Source organism: Vicia villosa, unplaced genomic scaffold, assembly GCF_029867415.1.
Source record: "Vicia villosa cultivar HV-30 ecotype Madison, WI unplaced genomic scaffold, Vvil1.0 ctg.001084F_1_1, whole genome shotgun sequence".
NCBI lineage: Eukaryota > Viridiplantae > Streptophyta > Magnoliopsida > Fabales > Fabaceae > Vicia > Vicia villosa.
This window is the reverse complement of record NW_026705476.1, coordinates 273901-296560: the sequence shown is the minus strand read 5'-3', so window position 1 is coordinate 296560 and position 22660 is coordinate 273901.

The window sequence follows — 22660 nt, the reverse complement described above, 5'->3', positions numbered from 1 at the left end:
CAGATTCTGCATCTACTGTAAGCGTGGAAATCTGTTCCAAAGTAGGCAAGTCCATTTAAAGTTTTGTGGAACCTGACTACCGATCCTTCAAGGTCTTCAACTTTGTAGATTTTGTATTCTCCTGGACATCCTTGAACCATGTTGATGTCATGTTCAGTTCTGACTCGGATATGTTGAATCCATCCCAAGTCCATTTGTTCTTGTAATGCAGCTTGAACTACGGCACATCCTTGAGTATTCCTTGGACAAATTTCACATGTGAAGTAGTTGTGAGGTAGTACATGACCGTACCCAGCTTGTTTAGCGTGCATCTTGACAAGATTTTCCCCTATCTGACGAATGTCGTAGATTTGAATGACATTGGGGTGCTGGTCTATCAGATTTACTGAAGCTTCTTTGTGCTGCGGCAAAGGATTTGCTTGGACATTTGGATTAGTATCTTTGAAGGATAGCATTCCGCTCTTCACTAATCGTTGGACGTCAATCTTGAAAGGGAAACAGTTCTCAATATTGTGACCTGGTGCCCCCTGATGATAGGGACAAGATTGGTCAGCCTTATACCATGGTGAGGAACTGTTTGTAGGGTTTGGAGGACTCCTTGTCTGAATGAGTCCTTTTGCCAGTAATGTTGGAAACAATTCTGCATACGGCATTGGTATGGGGTCAAAGGCAGGATACCTTGGAGCCCGATTGTTGTAATTTGGAGGTCGAACCTGCTGCTGAGGTTGCTGCGACCTTTGTTGAGTTTGTTGTTGCGAGACCTGAGGTTGATAAGCTGGCGCTGAGTTAACAACCGGAGTTATTGCTGCAACTTGAGGTTGGAATTTCTTCTTGATTTTGTGCAAGACATTGCTGACATCTTGATCCTTTTTCTTCTGGAAAGAACTTCCATACTTCAGGAGTCGCTCCAGTCGAAGTACGTACTGATGTACGGTAACCATGAAGAGCATACGGGAGCATTTCATGCCAATCCTTGTAAGTAATGACCATCTTCTGAATGATTTTCTTGATGTTTTTATTAGCTGCTTCTACAGCTCCATTCATCTTTGGTCTGTAAGGAGATGAGTTGTGATGTTCAATCTTGAATTCTTCACAATGCTCCTTCATCATTTTGTTATTCAAATTTGACCCATTGTCAGTGATTATCTTGCTAGGAATGCCATAGCGACAGATGATGTGATTCTTGATAAACCTGACGACAACTTGTCTTGTAACGTTTGCATATGAAGCTGCTTCAACCCATTTGGTGAAATAGTCTATGGCTACCAAGATGAAGCGATGTCCGTTGGACGCTTTTGGTTCGATCATTCCAATCATGTCGATTCCCCACATGGAGAAAGGCCAAGGGGAAGAGAGTATGTTGAGCAGAGATGGTGGCACATGAATTCTATCGGCGTAGATCTGGCATTTGTGACACCTCTTTGCGTACTAGAAGCAATCTGACTCCATCGTCAGCCAATAATATCCTGCTCTCAGTATTTTCCTTGTCATGGTATGTCCATTGGTGTGAGTACCAAAGGAACCTTCATGTATTTCTCTCATGAGTACTTCTGCTTCTTTTCTGTCAACGCATCTGAGCAGAACCATGTCGAAGCTTCTCTTGTACAGAACATCTTCATTCAAGAAGAATCTACAAGCTAACTTTCTCAAAGTCTTTCTATCTTTCTTTGACGCCCCAAGAGGGTACTCTTGCTTTTGAAGAAAGTTCTTGATGTCGTGATACCACGGTTTGTCGTCGATGATTGCTTCTACTGTGAACACGTGAGCGGGCCTATCCAGGCGCATAACATCGATCCGAGGAATGTCATTCCAATGATTTATCCTAATCATGGAAGAGAGTGTGGCTAATGCATCAGCCAAGTTGTTTTCTTCACGAGGAATGTGATGAAAATCTACCCTGTCGAAGAATGGTAACAATTTTCTCGCCTAGTCTTTGTAAGGAATTAGCCCTGGTTGGCGTGTTTCCCATTCTCCTTTGATTTGATTGATGACCAAAGCAGAATCTCCATATACATCCAAGTGTTTGATTCTTAGATCCATGGCTTCTTCGAGACCCATGATGCAAGCTTCATATTCGGCCTCATTGTTTGTGCATTTGAAAGTTAATCTGGCAGTAAATGGAATATGGGTACCCTGAGGTGTAACAATGATTGCCCCAATTCCTCGTCCATAAGCATTGACAGCTCCGTCAAAGATTAAGCCCCACTGGGATCCTATCTCAGGTCCTTCGTCTGGTAGCGGCTCGTCGTAACCCTTCATCTTGAGGTACATGACGTCCTCGTCCGGAAAGTCGAAACTGGTTGATTCATGACCATTGAGTGGGTGGTGAGCCAGGTGCTCAGCTAGAATGCTTCCTTTCACGGCTTTCTGTGCGTGATACTCAATGTCATATTCTGATAACAACATCTGCCAACGGGCAATTCTCCCGGTTAAAGCAGGCTTCTCAAAGATGTACTTGATTGGATCCATATGAGAGATCAAACAAGTAGTATGTCGAATCATGTACTGGCGGAGACGCTTGGCAGCCCAGGCCAAAGCACAACACGTCTTCTCGAGCATGGAGTAGCGGGATTCACAGTCAGTGAATTTCTTGCTCAGGTAGTAGATGGCATGCTCTTTTTTCTTCGTCTCGTCTTGCTGTCCAAGGACACAACCCATGGAGTCTTCTAAGACGGTTAAGTACATTATCAAAGGTCTTCCTTCCACTGGAGGAGATAAGATGGGTGGTTCGAGCAGATATTCCTTAATGCTGTCGAACGCTTTCTGACAATCGTCTGTCCAGACGCAACTTTGATTTTTCCGTAGAAGTTTGAAAATAGGAGCGCAAGTTGCAGTCATGAGATATATGAATCTCGAGATGTAATTCAGACGTCCAAGAAATCCTCTAACTTGTTTCTCGGTTCTGGGTGAAGGCATTTCTTGAATTGCCTTGACTTTGTCTGGATCTACTTCGATTCCTCGTTTGCTGACAATGAAACCAAGGAGTTTTCCTGAATAGATACCAAAGGTACACTTGTTGGGGTTCAGGCGAAGCTGAAACTTTCGTAAGCGTTGAAATAACTTTGTCAGATTCTGTATATGATCTTCTTCATTTTCCGATTTGGCAATCATGTCGTCCACATAGACTTCCACTTCCTTATGCATCATATCATGGAAAAGTGTAGTCATGGCTCTTTGATAAGTTGCTCCTGCGTTCTTTAGTCCAAAAGGCATGACACGATAGCAGAACGTGCCCCAGGGGGTGATGAAAGCTGTTTTTTCCATGTCTTCAGGTGCCATTTTGATTTGGTTATATCCTGAAAATCCATCCATGAATGAGAAAACTTTGGATTTTGCTGTACTGTCTACCAACATATCAATATGTGGTAAAGGAAAATCATCCTTAGGGCTAGCTTTGTTCAAATCTCGGTAGTCGACGCACATGCGGACTTTTCCGTCTTTCTTAGGAACGGGAACAATGTTAGCTAACCACTGAGGGTATTCTGAAGTGACGAGGAAACCTGCGTTGATCTGCTTTTGAACTTCCTCTTTGATTTTCATGGCCATCTCCGGGTGAGTTCTTCTCAATTTTTGCTTGACCGGAGGGCATTCTGCTTTTAACGGCAAGTGATGCTCCACTATACTGGTATCCAACCCTGGCATATCTTGATAAGACCAAGCGAAGACATCTGAGAATTCATTGAGTAGCTGTATCAAACTCTCTCTGATCTCTGAACTGAGCGAAGCTCCAATCTTAACCTCTCTTCTGTTTCCATCGGAACCAAGGTTAATGATCTCTAGAGGCTCATTGTATGGCTGAATGGCCTCTTCCTTTTGTTGAAGTAACCGTGAAATTTCCTTTGATATTTCTTCGTCTTCTTCTTCCTCTGCCTCGAATACAGGAAACTCAAAGCTTGGAGAAGTCATACGGTCGCACGTTTCAACGGGGTTTTTTATGATTAATCTGCATATGTGTGATAAGTTTTATTTAGACAACGAGGGAAGACTCGGTGTATGCAGTTAATAATTTTTGATGTTTTTTAAGGGTGTTTTTTTTTAGGATTACCAATTTCCGAAAAAAAGGAAAGGAAAAACTAAACGAAGGAACAGAATGACATTTTTATTTATGGACAGTCATTTCTTGAAACAAAGACCCTATAAAACAAAACTCTATTGCTTTGGGCGAAGCAAAGAGGGACATTTTCCTAAGAAATAGTAAAATGCAAAGCCCTATGAAACATCTCTTCACCCTGGGCTATGGTGAGAGGACAAAATAACGGTGAAAGTTCCTACTTAGGAGTGCGAACAACAGTTGAAACTTCAACAGCTGTCCAGTAGTGGCGAACCCCATTGTGCACTAAGTAATCTGGAACCTTAGGCTTAAGCTGGCCTGTGGTAGGTCTTGATTTACCAACCACTGTCTTTGCAACACTCAGACGATCTTCTTCTACTTCAGCAGACTGAGCGGTGTGAGCATACCCATTTCCGAGTGGAGTATGTCGACCTTTCTTTTGAGGAAGCTTCCAATCTTCTGAATGGAGAGACTCGTTGTCGGAGACACTTTCGATATCGTCCTCTTCTGTATTTTGGCCTTGCTCTTCTCCCAAGATGGCATTGACTAGATATGTGAACTCGGGATCATTCATACAAGCCCAGTTGCTCTCTATCATCCTCACGATCCCCATTTTCAGAGGTAAGTTTCTGAACTCCACCTCTTTAATTTAAGCACTCTTTATGATATAGCTCGATTCTATCTTGTTCAGCATCATCAGAGGATTGAAAACCCTCTATCATCATTCATTTATTCAGCTTGTGCATCATTTAATTTTAAAATTAGGGTTTATGTGTTCTTCGTGTTCATGATGAAATTCGTTAGTTACACTTAGAATAAATGAATTTTGAGCCCATGATCATGTTCCTTGTCCAAAAACGAGTGAGATTGATGTTTACATCATGCCATTTAGTTGAGAAACCAGAGAGTTAGGAATTTGAAAATCTGAAGCTCGAGGAAGAAGATGAACATGGCGCGCGTAAAATTTGAATTTCCTGGCTTATCTGAAAATATAATATATTGAGTGTATATAGTTAACAAGCTGCGCGCGCAGCTCAGTTGGTTAAGTTTTGAAATGTGATCATGAAGGGCGTGGGTTCGAACCTCTCTAGGGCCAAACCAATTTTTTAGCACCCATTTTCATTCTTTTTTTATACAAACTTCACACAATTAATTCACCTATCAAATTAATTTATTTTCACTTCATTTTTCACACACTTGTCATTTAATATACTTATTTTGTGAATAATAAAAAAAATCATAAAAATATTATTTATTTCATATATTTTTATTAAGTTTAAAATAGTATGTTTTAGGTGTTTTCTTAAATACTTTAATACATATTTTCACTTTGTTTTAACCTAAATTATTTTGTAAATAAAGTTTATGATAAAACCCTAATTGTTTAGGTCTTAATTAAGTAAAAAATCTTTATTTTTACTTTAATTAAGTTGACTTTTGTCAATTCTCAAAACTGTTTTCAATCTCCGAATAAATCGAATAATTAGGGTTTTCAAACAACAAAACTTTGTATCATTCCAAATCATTTTCAAATTGTTTTTATAACCAGTACTGTAAAGTACTGGGCCTCTAATAGAGTGTAAGTCCCAAAAACCTTCTCTTCTTAGCTTGTTTTCAAAACTGTATTTTCAAAATCTTCTTTCTATTTTCAAAACATTCTTCTGGTATTTGAAGGGCATTATTCCCGGTGAAACTCTTCAGATACCTATGTGACCTTTGTCCATCTTCACTTCTTCTGTTTTCAAAAACCATTAACTGTTAATCATAAATATTCAACTGTTATCAACAAAACAACAAAAATACTGTTGAGGCTCTGTACATACTTCTTCAATGGCCTCCACTCCATCCAGGTTAGGCTTTACAAGCTTTCAATTTACAGTCTTTATTTAAATTACTGTCAAATATAAATTGTGCATATATTAGTTTAGAACTACGTTCGAGTATAAACCTTAGGACAGTTAAACTATATATATATTATAGGAATATGACCTAGGATTGAGAATGTCCTCCCGGTGAAGGCTCTTTCCTAATTAGAGATCTGTAGTTCAAACCCCCAAGATGAATTATTCCCGGTGAAACATCTTGGCAAAAACCTTAGAATCCAAAAATAATAGGACACATCCACCCAAAGAGGAATTATTCCCGGTGAAACCTCTTACCCATTTGCTTAGAGCCCAAAATAAGTTCAAAACTACATAGCTTTCTCTTGTGCTATAACAAGGACCCTCGATTAGCCTCCTCTTGGGCTTTGTACAAGGACCCACAGGCTTCTTAAAAGCATTTCCAGCTTCCTCTTGAGCTTGTATACAAGGACCCATCAGGTTTCTTATAAACATAGGAACAGGTCTTTAGCCACCTTTTAGCCTACCCTGGTGAGTTTCTTCCAATTTAAACCAGACTTTAAACAAGCTAAGTTTGTCTCAATTTCACATTGAGTACATTTTTGGAATGAGAGACATGGACAGTCTCTGTCACCCTTATCTTCATCAATCTTCCTTAGCAGAGTCTAGGATCCATGTTTGATCTTCCTCAGTATTGAGTCAGCCTTCATCTTGGGCTTTAAACAAGAAGTCTCCATTAGAAAATCTTTCTGCCATTCATTTTAATAAAAAAAACCCCTGGAAAGGGTTAGCCTCCAAACCTCTGTCTAAAAATGTCAAAATCCCTGGAAAGGGTTAGCTTCCACACATTCTTTCATTTTTAATAAAAACCCCTGGAAAGGGTTAGCCTCCAAAGTCAATTAATAAAAATATCAAAAAATAAAGATTCATTTCTCTTAGGAGATAATTTCCCCAAAAGAGTCAAAACCCCTGGAAAGGGTCAGCCTCCAAAAACATGATAAAAGTCCGTCTTTTAACAGACAAATTCACTAGCTGAGTCAAAATCCCTGGAAAGGGTTAGCTTCCAAAGGAAAAACAGTCTTTTAATAAATAAAACCTCCTCAGTAGAGTCAAAACCAACAAAAACAGTTAGCCTCAACCTTGGGCTTCATACAAGGCACCCAAACAATAAAACTCCCCTGTCAAGAGTCAGCCTCAACCTTGGGCATTGTACAAGGCAGATAATAGAGTCTCCCCAGTGAGTCCTTCATCACTCAGTAGCCACAACCTTGGGCTTTGTACAAGGCAGATAAACCATATCTTTCATGTGTCAAAGATTCCTAACACTTAGGATCTTTCCCCATATAGTCATCCATACTTAATTCATTTAAGAGTCCGCCACAACCTTGGGCTTTGTACAAGGCAGAAAATAATGTTTTCCCCTAGCTAGAGTTAGCCACAACCTTGGGCTTTGTACAAGGCACATAAAATAGAGTCATTCAATTATCCTCAACAGTTAGCCACAACCTTGGGCTTTATACAAGGCACATAAATAGAGTCTCCCTAAGTAGAGTCAGCCTCAATTCTGGGCTTTGTACAGAACACAAAAATACCCTGTAATTAATTCCCAGTGGAGTCATCTCCCAGAGTCAATAATATTAATTAATCAATCAAAAAGCCTCAAGCTTGGGCCTCATACAAGCCAGCTAAAGTCAAATCTTTTATACAGTAGATAGACATAGCTTATCTCTATAGAGAGATATTTTTACTACTCTACCACATTCAAACAAACAAACATTCAATTTCAATTTTAATCAAGTCTCCCATTTAGGATTTTGAAAGGCATGAGCTGGCAGTAAAACCCAGACATGTGGTAACTTTCCCTAACTTGGATGAGCATCTTTCTTTCATTTAAGAGGCATTTGACTGGTATACTTGCACATACACAAGTAAGGTCCCCCTCTTGAATGAAATGAATTCAGTTATTCTGTCACTCCTTTAAATGTTTGTGGTAGAATAGTACAAATACCTCTCTGTAGAGATAATTTCATGTCTCTTTACTGTAAACAGAGATTTAATTCCAAGCTTCAACCTTGAGCTTCAAGCAAGGCACCAAAAAATAACTAATTTCCCTAGTTAGTTCCCCGAACTACATTAAGCTCTGACTTCCACTAGGGATATGTAGGCATGAGGTTCACAAGGAATCTCAGCGAGCTAATAAAATACCAAAAATAGTCAGTTTGTCTGTCTGTCTGTCTTTTAAAAATCAATTCAATTCTCTCTCCTAATACAAAGGAGAAACACTCTCTGGTTTCTCAACTAAATGGCATGATGTAAACATCAATCTCACTCGTTTTTGGACAAGGACCATGATCATGGGCTCAAAATTCATTTATTCTAAGTGTAACTAACGAATTTCATCATGAACACGAAGAACACATAAACCCTAATTTTAAAATTAAATGATGCACAAGCTGAATAAATGAATGATGATAGAGGGTTTTCAATCCTCTGATGATGCTGAACAAGATAGAATCGAGCTATATCATAAAGAGTGCTTAAATTAAAGAGGTGGAGTTCAGAAACTTACCTCTGAAAATGGGGATCGTGAGGATGATAGAGAGCAACTGGGCTTGTATGAATGATCCCAAAAGCTTCCTTGTGGCTCAGTGATGCTAACTGAATGCTTGTAATGACCTCAAACCTCCTGAATTGTTCTATGGACCTCCCTCGATTTCAGCTTCAAGTGAACATGGAGGGTGTTGATTCTCGAGTTACAGATGAGCTGCAGCCATCTGATTAGCTTCACTATGACCTGAGGAGTGTGTCTGGATGATTGGCTTGCCTTGAAACCTTCTGAATCACTCCATGGACCTCCAACTGCAGATGCTCCAAAGTGAGAGCAACAATGGTGTTCCTCCACCTACAGAAATGATCCAGGTGCTTGGATCACCTCAAATGACCTCCCTTGAGATGTTGGAATGCTCACTTCCCAAAGATAAGCTCTGGTTTGAAGAAATCGATTCTTCTTGCCAAAGAACTTTGAAAAACAATGAACAAGAGAAGAGAAAGAGAAAGCAAGTAATATGGTTGCTTTGGTGTGTTTTTGAATGAGGAATGCATCTATATTTATAGGCAAATGGATCAGTATAGCTGCAGAGGAGTGAGCTTCCTTAGTGAAGTTGATTTGCTTTCTTAGCCATGAAGGAAGTTTGCAAGTATCTCTTATGCAATGATGAGAATTTTGATTCCATTTGATCAATCCCCTAGCCCTCGATTTTGTTTAATCTTAGGGGACAATTCTGAGCCAGAAATGAGCTCTAATTGGTTGGTGAGAAGATTCCTTGGGTGATTCATCAATTTGCCATAAATTCACAAATGTAATCATTACATAATCACATGTTCTTGTTTTTAGAATCTTCTTCAATTCTTATGGCATGGTGAAAATTAATGCATGGCATGTTTGCAGATGTATTATGGGTCATGTAGCATCTGTATTTGAGGTCATGTGCACAAAACTTCAAAGTTCCAAAATGATGCATGACCTATAATTTCACTTCATGAGGCCAACTTTGAACAAGCATAACTCTTAGCTCAAATTGAATTTTGAGAAGGTTGAACAAAATTTGGAAAGCCCTAAACATCTACTTTAAATCATTAGTTTATGTCTTCTTCAGAATCCTTTGGGAAATTTGTGAAAAATGAGGCCAAAGTTGGAAGAAAACTAGGTTAAAACACTTAGAAAAATTTCTAAGTGTTTATGACCTAAACTTCAAAATTTCCAAAACTTCATAAATGGTTGATCTTTTGAAAAAAGTTCCCTTGTAAGATGTTGTTTTATTTGGCAAGATCTACAACTTTCATGTTGGAAGTTTTTTGAGTTGTGTAGGTGAAATTTTGAGATCTCACCATGCCTTAAAAAACCCTAATTCCCGACTTTTCGTTCCTTGATGAATTTCTTTGAATTTCTTTGGCCAAATGACTTTGACATCCATATATTGATGATATTGATCCTTGAAAGTCATTTTTTGACCAAAAACCTTAAAAGTCAATGATGATCCTTCACAGTTGACTTTTTCCTGACAAAGTGAATTTTTGGGCTTTTGTGTAGAAATAAGATCTTCTCCCCAAATGGATGATATAAATGGATTATATGGAGGTAGTAGAGATCTTTGAATCATGTCTTGAGTTTTGGATTCATGCCCTGATCAAAAGTCAACTATCTTGGTGAATTAGGTCAAAACCCTAATTTGTCGACCATGTGAAAATAATGACTGTAGACTTTGAATTGAAGTGTGATGTCTAGTAGATCTTGTCATATGAGTTATTTGAAGATGATTGATGTCTTTGAATGACCCTCTGAGGTTTTTCAGGGTTCCCCAAATGTGATCCCTGACTTTAGTCCTTGATAGGCTCAAAACCCTAGTCTCGTGACCTGAGTAAACCTGTACTCATATGATTGGATGTCTAATCAATCATAGATGAGAAGAGTGAAGTTTTTGAGCCCCATGATTGTATTAGGGACTAATCCTTGTATTGATTGATCCTTTGCCTGAGCTTTCTTGTCTTTGAGCATCCTCGATTAGGTACCAGATGGAGAAATGACTGCTCTGAGTACTTGTCTTGACCTGATGAAAAATCCTGAAGATATGCCATCTCAGGGGGGTCAAAAATTAGGGTATGACACTTTACATCTGCGGAAATCAGAAATCGAGTCCAATTGGGAAACAAAGAGTGGAGTTAAGGGTTTGCTTGCCAAGTTCTTATTGGAAAAGGCTCGACTACTGCTAGAAAACAAAAGTTATCCAGCTTTTGAGGAAGTTATGGCACTTTTGATCTATGGATTGGTTTTATTCCCAAATCCCGACCAGTTCATAAGTGTACACATCATCAACCTTTTCCTAATCCGTAACCCGGTACCAACATTGCTGGGAGACATTCTACATTCTCTACACACTCGTACCATGAAGAAACGAGGAACTCTCATGTGCTGTATACCACTACTGGCTAGGTGGTTTACATTTCATCTTCCCCGATCAGTGTTGAGAAATGAACAAAGAATGCAATGGTCTCACAGGATTATGTCTTTGTCTCATTCAGATATCCGGTGGAACAACTTCTTTCAAAAAGACATTACTATCATTGATCATTGTGGAGAGTACCCTAATGTGCCACTCCTTGGCATCAAAGGAGGCATCACTTACAATCCCTCTTTAGCTCTACGCCAATTCGGATATGCAAGGAGCAACGGTCCTCATGACATGATTATCCGTGGCATTATGTTTGATTACGAGAATGATTCTCATAGACACCGACGAAGGTTCATACATGCATGGGACAGTGTCTATAGAATAGAAAGCAAAACTCTGGGGCAATGGAATTCTATTCCTATGGAACCCTACCTCAGATGGGTCCGTACTCATGCTCAGAAACTCCTTATGCCATATCCTGCTGTTCTACCTGTGACTATTGAACCAGAGGTCGAAGGATATGAACCTCAAGTTATTCTACACCCGGACATGCCAACTGACCTAGAAGAGTTGCAAAAATCTTGGGTTCAACTCAAAGAGGAAAGAGACACCTTCAAATCATACTGTCAAGACTATGAGAGAAGGATATTGGAGCTCACCGGACAGCTTCAAGAAGAACAACAGATCAACACATTCCTGGGGGCAAAGAGAAAGCGTCCACGGGAGACCTGAAGGATCATTTATTTTATTTCTGTCTTGTAAGCCCAAATGAGGCAAAGAAAAAAGAAGCAAAAGAAAAAAAAAGAAATAAATTGATTAACTAACGTTTGTTTCTTCTTTAACAAATCTAAACTCTAAGATCCTTGAAACATTGCACACACATTTCACTTCATGCATTGCATATACATTTCATACATTGCATTCATATACATTGCATATACATTTCATACATTGCATACACATGGCATCCAGTCATACACATTTCATAACAGGTTCTCATGACGGATTTCTCATCTCCTCGCTGTTTATTTCAGTCAGAAGAGATGGAATCCGAGGCAAGTATCAAGAATCTCGAAGCACAGAATGCCCAAGTTCAAGTGGCAATTCTGGAACTGGCAAAGGGGCAGCAAGAACTGAAAGCCCTGATAATCAAGAAGAAAAAGAAGCCCAAAGGATCTGTAGGTGTGAGTCACCTGAGAAGAAAGATCAAAATCCCAGTCAAAAAGTTCACAAAGCCACCGATCCCTGAAACAGTCGGTGATGATGAATAAGAAGACAATCAAAGCAACCAGGGTTCTGCTAAGCCCTCTCTCTCTTCAAATGAAGAAAATGATCATTCTGGAGACGAACCGGATGATGAAAAATACCAACAGCTGGAAGATCGTATGAAAGCTATGGAGATACAAAAAATACCTGGCTTAGATTTCAATGATCTGGGGCTCATCTCGGATGTTGTTATCCCTCCAAAATTCAAAGTTCCTATCTTTGCAAAATATGATGGAGTTTCTTGCCCGAAACTACATCTGAGATCCTATGTGAGGAAGATACAACCTCATACAACAGATAACAAATTGTGGATTCACTTCTTCCAAGAAAGTCTGTCGGGTACACAACTCGAGTGGTACTACCAGCTGGAAAATACCAAGGTTCATACTTGGGAAGAATTAGCTGCTGCTTTTTACAAACAGTACCAATACAATGCTGATCTTGCGCCAACCCGTACTCAACTAAGGGGCATGTCTATGGGACCAAAAGAAAGTTTCAAAGGATATGCACAAAAGTGGAGAGATATGGCTGGAAGGGTTCAACCACCCTTATCTGATCGCGAACTAGTTGACATGTTCATGGGCACTTTAACTGGCCCTTTCTATAGCCATTTGCTGGGAAGTTCATCATCAGGTTTCACTGACCTGATACTGACCGGAGAACGTGTCGAAAGTGGCATTCAAAATGGAAAAATTCAAATAGGTTCCACCTCTGGTACTACAAAAAGGCCCATCAGTGGGAGAAATGAGGTCAATGCAACTCAAATTCAGAAAAGTCGCAAAAGTGAGCAGCATCAATCTGTAGGGGCAGTTCTGATCTCCGCATCTGCACCTCAAAAAAATCAACATGCCAATTTCTCAGGCATTGCAGCACTTGCTAAAAGCAGATCTGATCACCTTAAGAGGTCCTCCAAGGAATGTCAACACTTCCTCTCCGAATTATCGCCCTGATGCGACATGTGCCTATCACTCAAACTGTCCAGGACATGACGCAGATCACTGCTGGGCCCTGAAAAATAAAATACAAGATATGATAGATGCTGGTGAAATTGAGTTCGATCCTCCAGAAACTCCAAATGTCATCACAGCACCTATGCCAAAGCATGACAAAACTGTTAACGCTATCCTGGACACTGTTTACATCTATGATGTGAACGAATTATCAACTCCGCTCTGCGAAGTCAAAGGAAAGCTAATCCGAGCTGGTTACTTTCCAGGGTGTGACCCCGACTGCTTTTACTGCTCTTGCCTGCCCAATGGTTGTGAAAATCTGAGGATGGGAATTCAAAAATGGATGGATCGCCGTATCATTATGTTTGAGAGGCTCCCTTCTATGGACGTGTTGTGCGAAGTCTTTACAAACGGGATAAGAATAGAGGATGTCTCAGTGATCTCCAGTTTACCATTCAAAATCTCTGCCAAGACTCCATTCAAAATTTCTGCTACACTCAAAGTGGCATCAGTAGTCATTGCTAGTCCAACTCCATTTCCATACTCCTCAGACAAAGCTGTCCCATGGGGATATGACACTAATGTTTACATTCATGGAGTTAAGCAGGGTACCTCGACTGAAGAGACCACAAAGATAACTACTCCAACTGTGGGTAATATTGTGGGTACCAGCAAGATCACGAGAAGTGGAAGAATCTTTTCACCAGAAATTTCTCCAAATGTTGCTGCTGGTCCAGTCCGAGTCCCAGTTCCTAATCAAAATGTCAACGCTCGAGGCAAAGAGCCACAAGTTGAACAAATTCAAACCCCGGTGGAGATCACTGCTGAGGATCCATCAAAGCAAGAAATGGAGGAAATATTGAAAATCATCTGCAAGAGTGATTACAATATTGTTGAGCAACTGGGGCACACTGCTTCAAAAATCTCAATGCTATCTCTGCTAAAATATTCAGAAGCTCATGCCAAAGCTCTGATGAAGTTCCTGAAAGCTGCGCATGTGCCTCAAGAGATCTCAGTCGACCAATTTGAGAATTGTGTTGCCAATCTAACCGTGAGCAATGGTCTCGGTTTCTCCGATGTGGATCTAACCCCTGCTGGAAAAAATCACAACAAAGCCTTACATATCTCCATTGAATGTAATGGCACCACTCTATCTCATGTGCTAGTAGATAACGGTTCTTCTCTGAACGTGTTACCGAAAACAGTACTAGAAAAGCTTGACTTCGAAGGAATTGTGTTACAACCAAGTGATGTTGTGGTAAGAGCCTTTGACGGGTCAACCAGAACGGTATACGGAAAAGTGAATCTCCCAATCAGAGTGGGTTCTCAAATCTTTGATTCTATCTTTTACGTAATGGAAATTCACCCAGCCTACTCCTGTTTACTCGGACGCCCTTGGATACATGGGGCAAACGCTGTAACTTCTACCCTGCATCAGAAGTTAAAATATCCAGTAAAAGGAAAGATTGTCACAGTCTATGGCGAAGAGGAATATGTGGTTAGTCACCTAAGCAATTCCAAATATGTCGAATTGGAGGACGAATTCATCGAAACTCCATGCCAATCATTTGAGGTGGTCTCTCCAGATGTCTCTGCCACCAAGCATATTCCTGCTACTCCAACTACAACTATGGCTTCTCTCAAAGATGCCAAAGCCATGATTGAACAGGGTGATTGCACAGTATGGGGACAGCTTCCCGATATACCCTACAAATCTGACAAGCTAGGTCTGGGCTATGATAGTGAAAATCAAAAGAATGATCAAAGTCCTCGTTCTGGAGGATTAATGTCACACTTCGTCAGCCAAGAAGTAAACGCTATTGAAGATGAAGGAGTGTTCTTGAACCATATCATTCAGCCATATCCAGATGAAATTCCACCCATTTCCATGGGAATGTGGGATGTTGTTCAAGAACCAAACGGCGGATATAATTATCAGTATGCCGAACCTCAGAATTCTTATATTGCTATGGAGGACCTTACCCCGACTGGATGGGGTGATGAAGTTGGAAATGATCAAATTTTCACAAGTCCCGCCACTGAGCAATATCAAAATCCACCCAAAGAAGTATGGGACACGCTAGGAGAACCCAGCGGCAAATATGACTATATGGTGAAATATTCCGCTCCTCCGAGCTCACAAATTGCCATGGAGGACATTGTCCCAACTGGATGGGATGAACATTACGATGACAATTTCGCTCTTGAAAAAGCCAGAGAAATACCAAGTAACGAGGGTTGCTATCTGTCAGCATACACTCCTCATCAAGATGCACAAGTCTCTATTCAAAACATCATCCCGACTGCATGGGACGGCCTTATCGAGCATCTCGCTCAGCCAACAGAGATATCTCAGCCTGGGCTCTCGTATCCAGCAGAGTATATCCCTTATCCCGAAGGATCACCGGCTCATTTTCCCACTAATGAAATCAATGCTGTGGAAGATGAAAAAGACAACTGCAACTGGAACAGCTGGATACTCCCTGCTCACAACAGTGGATTGAACAACTGGAAAGCTGAGGATGTGATCTCCTTTGACCAGGAGTAAATGCCATTTCCTGTTTTCTTTGTGTATAATGTGCAAAGATAAAAGTGGTTCCTGAACAATCGAACCATGAGCTTGAAAGCCGTGTGCCTTAGCACACTGGTCCTTCTACAAGGGCTTATCATATCATGATCATGTGCATTCAATAAAATCATGGGACGCTTGCATATTTAAATTTTGTGATCCTTTTTCCTTCTTTCTTCGCTTTCAAATAGCTATGTTTTTTTCTTCACACATACTCACATAATTAACTTGCAGATTCACATACACTCTGGATCCAGTCAACAACGATTCTGCTATTGCCCGTCATGACTTTGAAAATCCGATCTACCAAACTGAGGACGAAAGTGAGGAAGATTGTGAAGTGCCAAGAGAACTTGCAAGGCTGCTAGAACAAGAAGACAAGGCCATACAGCCTCATGAGGAGCCAATTGAGGTCATCAACTTGGGCAGCAACGAAGAAATGAAAGAAGTCAAAATAGGGGCTGATTTAGAACACAGCGTCAAGCAAAGACTGATTCAAATGCTGCGAGACTACGTCGAGATATTCGCCTGGTCCTATGAGGATATGCCAGGCCTTGACACAGACATTGTAGTTCATCGCCTGCCAATCAAAGAAGGTAGCATTCCAGTCAAACAAAAACTACGAAGGAGTAGGCCTGATATGTCAAAAAAGATCAAAGACGAGGTTGAAAAACAATTCAATGCCGGATTCCTAAAAGTTGTAAGTTATCCTCCTTGGATAGCTAACATCGTCCCTGTACCTAAAAAAGATGGGAAAGTCAGAATGTGCGTAGACTACAGAGATCTGAATCGGGCAAGCCCCAAAGATGATTTCCCTTTACCACACATCGATGTACTGGTTGACAATACCGCACAATGCAAGGTATTCTCCTTTATGGACGGATTCTCAGGGTACAATCAAATCAAGATGGCACCCGAAGACATGGAAAAAACAACCTTCACAACACCCTGGGGAACCTTTTGTTACAAAGTAATGCCCTTTGGTCTGAAAAACGCAGGAGCAACCTATCAACGTGCAATGGTAGCGCTATTTCATGATATGATTCATCAAGAAATAGAGGTGTATGTCGATGACATGATTGCAAAATCCAACACCGAGGAAGAACATTTGGGTCATTTACACAAGTTGTTTGACAGACTCAAGAAATACAAGTTGCGACTGAACCCAAATAAGTGTACCTTTGGAGTAAGATCCGGCAAACTCTTAGGTTTCATCGTCAGCAGCAAAGGTATTGAGGTTGATCCCGCCAAGGTTAAAGCCATTCAAGAAATGCCTATACCTCGTACCGAGAAACAAGTCAGAGGATTCTTGGGACGTCTGAATTACATCGCCCGATTTATTGCCCACATGACTACTACTTGTGTGCCGATCTTCAAACTGTTGAAGAAAGATCAAGTGGAAAGGTGGAATGACAAATGCCAGTTAGCCTTTGACAAAATCAAAGAATATCTCCAAAAACCTCCAATCTTGTTGCCACCTGTGGAAGGCAGACCTCTGATAATGTACCTAACTGTGTTAGAAGACTCAATGGGGTGTGTACTAGGACAACATGACGAATCCGGCCGAAAGGAGCACGCAATCTACTATCTTAGCAAAAAGTTTACCGATTGTGAAACAAGATACTCACTACTCGAAAAAACTTGTTGTGCCTTAGCTTGGGCAGCTCGCCGACTAAGACAGTACATGCTAAATCACACCACTTTCCTAATCTCCAAGATGGATCCCATCAAATACGTGTTCGAAAAACCTGCTCTCTCTGGAAGAATAGCGAGATGGCAAATGATCTTAACAGAATATGACATTCAATACACTTCACAAAAAGCAATCAAAGGAAGTGTGGTAGCTGATCATCTGGCTCATCAAGCAGTAGATGATTATCAAGCATTGAACTTTGACTTCCCAGACGAAGACATTATGCTAGTCAATGACTACAAACAACCAGGACCAGAAGAAGGACCCGGGCCAGGATCCCGGTGGACTATGGTTTTTGACGGAGCTTCTAATGCACTTGGCAATGGCATCGGAGCTGTGATCATTTCCCCCGCAGGAGGTCATACACCATTCACTGCCAGGTTATGCTTCAATTGCACTAACAATATAGCCGAATACGAAGCATGTATTCTGGGTCTCAAAGCTGCAATCGATCTAAGAATCAAATTCCTGGAAGTCTACGGAGACTCGGCCTTGGTAATCTACCAAGTCAAAGGGGAATGGGACACGAAGCACCCGAATCTAATTCCTTACAAAGAATATGTGCTGAGTTTGATTCTTTACTTCGAAGAAATCACTTTCGAACACATCCCACGCGAGGAAAATCAACTAGCTAATGCTTTAGCTACCATGTCATCCATGTTCAAAGTCAGGTGGGACAACGAGGCGCCTATGATCACCATCTACAGGTAAGATGAACCATCCTATTGCAATGAGATCAATACCGAAGGAACCGAGGAAAAACCATGGTTCCATGAGGTAAAAAGATATCTCGAAGCTCAGGAGTACCCTGAAGGGGCATCCATTAATGACAGAAAGTTTCTAAGGAGATTTGCTGCTAAATTCTTTCTAAGCAATGGAACCCTATACAAACGCAACCATGACTCGACTTTACTTCGCTGTGTAAACAAGAAGGAAGCGGAACAAATCATGGAAGAAATACACAATGGTACCTTCGGTACTCATTCCAGTGGACATACAATGGCTAAAAAAATCCTTAGAGCAGGTTATTACTGGTCTACCATGGAAACAGACTGCCACCATCACTCCCGAACATGTCACAAATGCCAGATATATGCTGACAAAGTACATGTACCTCCAGTTCCATTAAGCGTCCTGACGGCTCCTTGGCCTTTTGCAATGTGGGGTATTGATATGATTGGAGAAATCAAACCTACTGCCTCCAACGGACATCGCTTTATCCTGGTCGCTATTGACTACTTCACAAAGTGGGTAGAAGCAGCTTCATTTGCTTCTGTCACCAAAAATGTGGTAGCCCGGTTCATCAAATACAATCTCATTTGTCGGTATGGCATCCCTGAGCGGATTATCACGGACAATGGCACAAATCTGAACAACAGAATGATTACTGAACTTTGCACACAGTTCAAGATCAAGCATCATAATTCCTCTCCATATCGACCAAAGATGAACGGCGAGGTGGAAGCTGCCAACAAGAACATCAAGAAAATCATACAAAAAATGACAGTATCCTACAAAGACTGGCATGAGATGTTGCCTTTTGCCCTTCATGGTTATCGCACATCTGCGCGTACTTCAACAGGGGCAACTCCATTTTCCTTAGTCTATGGTATGGAGGCAGTTCTTCCAATTGAAATTCAGATTCCTTCCCTAAGGATTATGAAAGAAGCCAATCTAGACGAAGACGATTGGATTCAAACACGGTTGGACCAGATAAACTTGATTGATGAGAAAAGGCTCGCAGCTATTTGTCATGGTCAGCTATACCAAAAGCGTATGATCAAAGCCTTCAACAAAAAAGTCAAAAGTCAAGCATACCAAACTGGTGGCTTGGTTGTCAAACGCATCATCTTACCACAAGGTGATCCCAGAGGCAAATGGACTCCCACCTACGAGGGACCATTCATAATCAAGAAAATATTCTCCGGCGGCGCCATGTTGCTTACCACCATGGATGGCGAGGATTTCCCACACCCTGTGAATGTTGACATAGTCAAAAAATACTTCTCTTAAAAAGAAAAAAAACAGCTCGCTAAGTTGAAAACCTGAAAGGGCAACTTAGGCAAAAAATGAGCGTCTCGGTGGATTGAAAACCCGAAAGGGCGGTCCAGGCAAAAATTAGAGACTAAACAAATACTATCCCGGTAGGCTGAAAACCTGAAAGGGCGGCCTAGGCAAAAGTTAGGGAATAAAGCATACAACTGTGTTCCGTTCAGCTGCCTACTCACCATCAAGATTCAACACCTCAAAGACACCGATCAGTCTAATTACTTTCTTCCAACAAGTGAGGGATGAGATGCTCGAAGACAGATTGGCAATAGCAGAGTTGAAACTTGACTGGATCATTTTCACATAGCTATTTATCTTCATAAATATTTTCCAAAACTTTCTGACAATTTCCTACTTCTAGGATTGTTGTCTCCCTGTGCTAACCCGCCTATCATGGCTCTTTTCAATGCAGCTTTTTCAAAAAAATCAATATTTTCACTTTTTCTGTTTAAATACGTAAGCATCCCAATGATAATTTTGAATGAACATATGCATTTGAATATGATTGATGTTTACCAGGAAAAACAGGAATGGCATTCAGGAAATGTCCCAATCATCTGGACATCATTCCATCAGAGGGAAATCACCAAGAGAAACGCATTTCTCAGCAAATTCCTCAAAAAGATTTTCTCTTCAAAAGAGGTCTTATCCCCCAGCAGGGTTTGTTCCAGATTACTATCTTCAGAAGGTGTGATCCCCACACCCGGACTTGGTCAGATAGTGCATCGGAGGATTATGCATCTTCCTCATTCCCATTTGAAAGGGCATCAGAACTTCCAGTTACCTTCGATTCCCCAAACAGTAGTCAAAGATCCTTCAACGGGATACTCGGGTTCTCAAAGAATTTCCCCAGACGAGGGTACTCAAACAAGACAAAAGATCATCAACGATCGCAATACATTCATGTCCAGCTGACTAGTGGGAATTTATTTTTCCAACTAGAAGCTTGACATTCATACATTCATACATTACACACGCATCACATTCATACATTACACATTCACATACATTCATGCATTCATACATTCATGCATCATACATTCATACATCATATTCATACGCATATTCATACACAACATAACATGCATATTTCTCCGGGAATATCTCACATTTACATGCATCATAAACATTGCATATCACTAACTTGATTTTTCAGGTAGACGGATATCTTCGACAAAGATGTTCTCAATCACATGCAGTGTTCACCTGAATTCCATGAACAGTTCTCTCAGATATAATCAAGCCGAAGATTCATTCTGATCACTTATCAACTCAAAAACAGACATCGCAGATCTAAAGCGATACCTCAGACGGTTCCAAAACGATCTAGCATCACAGATCTAAAGCGATACCTCAGACGGTTCCAGAACGATCTAGCATCACAGATCAAAGTCGATACCTCAGACGGTTCCAAAACGATCTAGCATTGCAGATCTAAAGCGATACCTCAGACGGTTCCAGAACGATCTAACTTGCAAATCTAAAGCGATACCTCAGAAGGTTCCAAAACGATCTAACATTGCAGATCCAAAGCGATACCTCAGACGGTTCCAGAACGATCTAACATTGCAGATCCAAAGCGATACCTCAGACGGTTCCAGAACGATCTAACATTGCAGATCCAAAGCGATACCTCAGACGGTTCCACAATGATCAACTTCCAAAATCTAAATCGAAAAAACTTTGGACAAGTTCCGTAACGATTATCTTCCAAGACTTAAAGCGGTAACCTTGGACGGTTCCGAAACAGTCAACACAAAGACTTTCAAATCCTTCATCAAGATATAATCAATGGATTCATTCTGATGAACAAACCCTCAACCCATTTACCAGGTGGCATCTGAAAGCCCATCTCAGGTAATGTTTCAATCTGCCAACAACATTTCGCAGACGACATTCAAATGCAACTTCCAACATCTCTTCTGATCAAGGTAAGTGCAAATTTTCAGGGCATCTAAATATTCAATCATCTTCTACCTTCAGATTTCAGACAATCTCTTCAGGTTTAAGAAGATTGAATAGGGGCAACTGTTATACCCCAAAATTTGCCCACATATTTTTCAAGAAAACTCCAATCTGAAAATTAAGAGTCTCATATAATTATGGATTTTTATTTCAACAAATATCCTGACATATGAAATACTTAGTTTTTAGAATTTTTCTTATACAGTAATTTGGCTTGCAGTTGAATTTATTCTTACGCAAACGCCAAATACTGTTTATAACTTCACACATGCTATTTATTTATTTACAGATAAATAGTACTGACACAATTGGTACAGAGTTAAATCTTTTGCAGGCGCAGAATCAGGAAACTCTGACTGTACTGGTAACAGTAAATATTAGTTATTTATTATGTCTGTGTTTTTCTAACAAGTCATGTAAATAAACTTTCATTTTTCACATAAAATATAAAACAAAAACAACAAAAAAGAAAATTAACTTTGACTGTTGATTTTTCACTCTAACTGCTACGTCAATATCTGAACAGTCAGTTGACAGCCAAACTGCTGGCAGTACAATTCTCAGTGTTTTGTACCATCAATCAAATCAATCTTTCACAATTCAAATTTCCAAGATTTTTGTGTTAGAAGTCTTCTGAATATCACGCGATTAGCAGAGACTCAACACTGCACAAAAATCAGGTACGCTTAACTGTCTCCTACACAAACAGTCCCTAATCAGGGTTTTTCTTGTTTTTACAGGAGCAACAAGTTTTTGAGAGCTCAAATGGATTTCATACACATCCATATATCTCAAAGTACCATCATACAAATTTTCAAACTTCAATTCACTCAGACGCACCGTCAGCAGCTCAAACAGTCAACAGACGACCCGTTTGACCAAAAAAGTCAACAGACAGTCAAAAATGAAATTTTTTGTCAAAGTCCATATTTTGTCAAAGGATTCATTATTTGATCATTGGATGATCATAATTCATCAAGGAAAGATCATAAATCAACAAAACCCTAAGATTCAAAATTAGGGTTTTTGCCTGAAAAGTCAACTCAACTTTGACTGATCATAACTCTCTCATCCTTCATCCAAAAAATTCAAACCAAAGCTTGTTTTAAAGGAAATTAAATTATCTTTCAAATGCCATTGATCCCATGGTCATTGGATTCACCATTTGAAAAATATGATCAAAGACATTACAGGTCATTTTCAAAGTCAACAAAAAGACACTTTTTTCAAAAGGACACACAAGGAGCTTCAAAAATCATTTTGACATGAGACCAAAGGCATTGGTTAGAGGACTCTTTGAGGTTTCCAAAAAGTGCAAGATCTCCTT